General features: G+C 41.0%; 1 non-coding gene across 1 annotated transcript; it reads right to left on the reverse strand.

Moving 5' to 3' along the window:
• Window positions 1-4,409: 4,409 nt before the first annotated feature.
• On the reverse strand, window positions 4,410-4,511 carry LOC123822277. Its single transcript, XR_006786252.1, has one exon. It is a non-coding gene; the product is annotated as a U6 spliceosomal RNA (small nuclear RNA).
• Window positions 4,512-6,000: the final 1,489 nt, after the last annotated feature.

Below are 6,000 nucleotides of genomic sequence, written 5' to 3' on the forward strand. Positions count from 1 at the left end.
GAGAGTCGTCCCTACTCTTGAAGTTTTTGGAATAGTTTGAGAAGGGTAGGTATTAGTTCTTTTTTGAATATTTGATAAAATTTACCTATCAAATAATCTAGTGCAGAAATTTTGTTTGTTGGGAGTTTTTTTATTATTATTACTGCTTCAATTTTGTTAGTTGTAATCAGACTGTTCAGATTTTCTGTTTCTCCTTGATTCAATTTTGGAAAACTGTATATTTCTAGAGATTTATCCACTTCTTCCACATTGCCCAATTTGTTGGCATATTGTTGTTTGTAATATTTTCTTATAATCCTTTGTATTTCTTTGGTGTCAGTTGTTACTTCTTCTCTTTCATTTCTGATTTTATTTATTTGGGTCCTCTTTCTTTTCTTCTTGATAAGTCTGATTAAAGATTTATCAGTCTTGTTTATCTCTTCAAAGAACCAGTTCTTGAGTTCATTGATCTTTTGTGTTATTTTTCAGACTCTATTTTATTTACTTCTGCCCTGATATTTATTATTTCCTTCTTTCTGCTCCCTTTGGGCTTTGTTTGCTGTTGTTCTTCTAGTTTGTTTAGGTGGCAGCTAGATTGTTTATTTGAGTTTTCTTTTCTTTCTTTAAGTCAGCCTATGTTGCTATGAATTTCCCTCTTAGGACTGTTTTTGCTGTGTCCCATTGATTTTTGGTTGCTGTGTTATTATTTTAATTGGTTTCAAGGTATCTTTTTATTTCTTTCTTCATCTCATCATACGTTAACCCATTTATTGTTTAGTAATATGTTATTTAGTCTCCATGTCTTTGTGTGTTTGTTAGTGTTTTTGTGATATTTTAGTTTCATACCATTATGTTCGGAGAAGGTGGTTGATATGATTTTAATCTTCTTAAATTTACTGACACTTGTTTTGTGTCCTAACATATGGCCTATCCTGGAAAATATTCCATGCACACTTGAAAAGAATGTGTTTTCTGCTGCTTTGAGGTGAAATACTGTCAAAATATTGATTAATCCATCTGGTCTAGTGTGTCATTTAAGGCTCCTGTTTCCTTGTTAAATTTCTGTCTGTAACATCATTGATGTCAATGAGGTGTTTAAACACCTACTATGAGCTTATTATTGTCAACCTCTCCCTTTACATTTAGCAACATTTGTTTTTATAGGTACTCCTGCATTGGGTGTATAAATGTTTTCTATACCCTATTGTTGGATTGCTCCCTTTGTCATTATGTAATTTCCTTCATTGTCTCTTATTATAGCCATTGTTATATTTTGCCTGATATAAGTATTGTTACCCCAGCTTTTTTTTTTTTTCATTTTGATTTACATAAAATTTTTTTCAACCCATTACTTTCAGTCAGCATGTCTTTCATTCTGAAGTGGGTATCTTGTAAACAACATATATATGGGTCTTGTTTTATTTTCCATTTAGCTACCTTATGTCTTTTGATTGAAGCATGTAATCCATTCACTTTAAAGTGATTATTGATAGCCCTGGCCAGTGTGGCACAGTGGTTGGAGTATTGTCCTATAACTAAAATGTTACAGGTCAGGATTGATTCCCAGTCAGGGCACATACCTAGGTTATGGGTTCATCCCTGGCCAGACAGATACAATTCCTGGTCCTGGTGCAGATCCCCAGTCTGGGTGTGTAGAGAAAACCAGTCAATTCTTTTCTTGCATTGATGTTTCTCTCTCTCCTTTCTTCTCTCCCTTCCTCTCTCTCTCTCTAAAAGCAAATTAAAATGTCCTTGGGTGAGAACATAGGTGTGTATTAGTTGCCATGTTGTACATATTTTATTTCTTACAATTACGGTTCTTCTTTTCTCCTTTTTTTTAATGTATTTTATTGATTATGCTATTACAGTTGTCCCATTTCCCCCTTCTCTCCCCTCCACCCTGTACCCCCTCTCCCCCCCACGTTCCCCCCCCCCTTTAGTTCATGTCCATGTGTCATTCTTATGAGTTCTTTAGCTTCTACATTTCCCGTACTATTCTTGCCCTCCCTCTATCTATTATCAACCTACATTCTATGCTACTTATTCTCTATACCTTTTCCCCCCTCTCCTCCTCCCACCCCCCTGCTGCTAGCCCTCCATGTGCCCTCCATTTCTGTGGTTCTGTTCCTGTTCTGGTTGTTTACTTAGTTTCTTTTGGTTTTGCTTTAGGTGTGGTTGTTAATAATTGTGAGTTTGCTGTCCTTTTACTATACATGTCTTTTCTTTATCTTCTTTTCTTAGATAAGTCCCTTTAGCATTTCATAAAATAAGGGCTTGGTGATGATGAACTCCTTTAACTTGACCTTATCTGAAAAGCACTTTATCTTCCCTTCCATTCTAAATGAGAGCTTTGCTGGATACAGCAATCTGGGATGTAGGTCCTTGTCTTTCATGACTTGGAATATTTCTTTCCAGCCCCTTCTTGCCTGTAAGGTCTCTTTGGAGAAATCAGCTGACAGTCTGATGGGAACTCCTTTGTAGGTTACTGTCCCCTTATCTCTTGCTGCTTCTAGGATTCTCTCCTTCGTTTTTACCTTGGCTAATGTAATTATGATGTGTCTTGGTGTGTTTCTTCTTGGGTCCAACTTCTTTGGGGCTCTCTGAGCTTCTTGGATTTCTTGGAAGACTGTTCCCTTTGCCAGATTGGGGAAGTTCTCCTTTATTATTTGTTCCAATACGTGCTCCATCTGTTGCTTTTCTCCTTCCTGTTCTGGTACCCCTATAATTCGGATGTTGGAATGTTTAAAGGTGTCCTGGATGCTCTTAAGCTTTTCCTCGATTTTTTGAATTCTTATTTCATCATGCTTTCCTGCTTGGTTGATTCTATCTTCCTTCTGGTCCACTGTATTGTTTTGAGACTCAGATTCCTTCCTTTCACTATTGGCTCTCCTCCGCGTATCTTCCTGCATCTCTTTTATGGTAACCTGCATCCTTTCATCTAAATTGCGCCCAAAATCAACCAATTCCGTGAGCTTTCTGATCACCACTGTTTTGAACTGTGCATCTGATAGATTGGCTATTTCTTGGTTGCTCAAAAGGATGAGTCCTGTGGGACTGATCTGTTCTGTTGGATACATGTCTTATGTCTTTCCCTGTCTCTGGTCGCTCTTGTTATGGTGGGGGGAGGAGCCTTAGGTGTTCACCGGGGCTGGGCACCCTGGTCGCTAGATTGTGACGTTATATGTGTGTGCGGGAGGGGACAATGGCGACAGTTTCTTTCTTCCGGGCTCAGGCCCTTCCTTGGGATCCTGGGCTGCGAGCTCTGCCCTGGTCCACAATCGCTGCCCCACAGGGTCTGCCAGCCGCAGCTTGCGTACTCAGGGATCACTGCTGCATTCTTGCACCCCGGATGACTATTACGCCGAGTTTGCACCAAATTTTCCCCGACCTCCGCGCGCCGCCGACCCGTGCCCGCCCCGCGCCCGCCCGGCTCGTCGTCTTCTACCAGTCTGGATGTACGGGTCTACTTCAACTTCTTGGCTGTCCAACTTCCATTCAGATAAATCCTGACAGTTCTGAGTGATATTCTATCTGTAAATTATTGTTGTTCTAATCTAGGTTGTGCGAGGAGGCACGGTGCATCCATCTATTCCTCCATCTTGCCGGAAGTCCCCTCTTCTTTTCTTCTTAATCAAGAAGTTTATATAACATTTCTTGTAATACTTGTGTTGTGGCAAAGAACTCCTTTAGTTTTGTTTTTTGTTTTTTGTCCAAGAAGCTCTTTATTTCCCCTTCAGTTTCAAATGATAGCCTTGCTGAGTAGTGTATTCTTAGCTATAGGTCCTTGCTTTTCATCTCTTCGACTATTTTGTGCCTATCCCTTCTGGCCTGAAATGCTTCTATTGAGAAATCAACTGACAGTCTTATGGGAGCTTCCTTGTAGGTAACTGTTTTTCTTTTGCTGCTTTAAATTTCCTCTGTCTTTAACCTTTGCTGTTTTAATTATGAAGTGTCTTGGTGTAGGCCTATTTGCGTTTATCTTGTTTGGGACTCTCTATACTTCCTGAACTTGTGTGTCTTTTTCTTTGACAAGTATAAGGAAGTTTTCAATCATTATTTCTTCAAATAGATTCTCAATCCTTTGATCTGTCTTCTCATTCTGGTCCCCCAATGAGGCAAATGTTGTTAAGCTTGATGTTGTCCCAGAGGTCCTGTAAATTATCCTCATTTCAAATTTAAAAATTTTTTAATCTGTACCCAAGGATATGCTTGTTGATTTTAGAGACAGAGGTGGAGGGAGAGATTGAGGGAGAGAGAGAAACATTGATGTGAGAGAAAAATACAAATTGCCTCTTACATACACCCCTACTGGGGACTGAACCCACAACCAAGGCATGTGCCATAACTGGGAATTCAACCCGCAACCCTTTGGTTTATCGTCCCTTTGGGACAATGCTCCAACCATCTGAGCCAAAATGTCCAGGGCATAAAAAAATATGGAACATTTCAGATTTTGCATGTCATCTTTTCAGAGGGGCTATGCTCATTTTCTCTGTAGCATTCCAATTTTAATATGTGCACTATATAAATGACACTAGCCTCACTTTTTACAATTTTTTGTTCTGCTCTAATTGGGTCTTTCCTGATACCTTGTCTTCCAAATTGCTGATTCCATACTCTGCCTCATTTAATCTGCTATTGATTTCTTCTAGTTTATTCTTCATTTCATATATTATGTTCTTCATTTCTGACTGGTTACTTTTTATTAGTTCTATGTCATCTCTTATAATTACTATCTCTTTGTAGAGGTTCTCGCCAAGTTCATCCATTCTTCCCCTAAGCTTTTTGAGCATCCTTATAACCACTGTTTGAACTTTTATCTGGTATATTGCCTGCATTGCATTTACTTCTTGGAGGAATTTTTGTCCTTTTGTTTGGGGTATATTCCCTTGTCTTTTTATTTTGGTTGCCTCTCTTTTTTGTATCTGTGTATTAGGTAGATCTGCTATGTCTCCCACATGATTATGTGGGCTCTCCTGTTATAGTTGAGTTTTAATCAGTGTTGCCTCATCTGTTGGCTGGTTTGATCCTCAGACTGTCTGACAATGAGGTTGGACTCCCAACTACAGTGCATGAGCTGCTCGCTATACAGGGAATGGCCCCATGAAGCAGAATTCACCACATCAGGGTTGGTGCCTTCTGAGATCTCCCTTTGGGTGTCACGTGCGGTGCCAGTTGGGTCCTGCTATGATGTAGTCTGAAATCTGCCATTGTATGTTTTGGCCTGGGACCTCTTGGGAGGGACTTTGGTGCAGGTTAATGTCAGATGCTGCCTATGACTTCCCTGGCTACCTGTTTGGAACTGCAATCCACAGTTTGTAGCTGCCTTTGCAGGGCTGGGTGCGCATAGGTGGATCGAAGCTGCATTCCAAGGCACAATAAACCCAGGGTCATATCAGCAAAAGGCCCAAGTTACCCCAAGATCTGCCTCTGCCTGCCGAATGCCTCTAGTGTTTCAAACTGGATGTCAGTGCTAGGTCTGAGGCCACTCTGCAAAAGCCTCAGTGTACACCAGTGCCAGCCGCCACCTGCCTGGGGCCTGCAGATCAGACTTTGTGGTTGGGCAGGGTCTCAGGGAGTTGTCATGGTGAAGCCAATACAATTAATCAGGCTAAAACAGGCCAAGATTTGTCCATGTGGACAGGGTGCGCTGCACACGAATGGTGGCACTATTCGGGTGTGCAAGGGATAAATGATTCTTTCCCTACAGCTTTACAACTCAGTCTCTCTCTGCAATACCCTGAGTCTACCCAGATCTCTTGGAGAGCTAATAAAGTCTGCATTGGGTTCCATGTTGGCCATGGCCAACTGACTCCTCCACAACACATGAGCTAAGCAGGACAGACTACAGGGAAGGTGGTGGCTAATGCATTTCCCTAGGCTGATGCCCCATGAAGAGACATGCTTGACCCAAGAAAGATGGTGTCTGTGGGCACTGTGGGAAATGAACTTAGCGTAGGGACCTTCTTGGCTGTTCATTCAGGGCTCTCCCCAAGTCCACAAAATCCAGTGCCCCTTTAT

This window comes from Phyllostomus hastatus, unplaced genomic scaffold (genome assembly GCF_019186645.2).
Source record: "Phyllostomus hastatus isolate PE091 unplaced genomic scaffold, TTU_PhHast_1.1 phas_contig_40, whole genome shotgun sequence".
Lineage (NCBI taxonomy): Eukaryota > Metazoa > Chordata > Mammalia > Chiroptera > Phyllostomidae > Phyllostomus > Phyllostomus hastatus.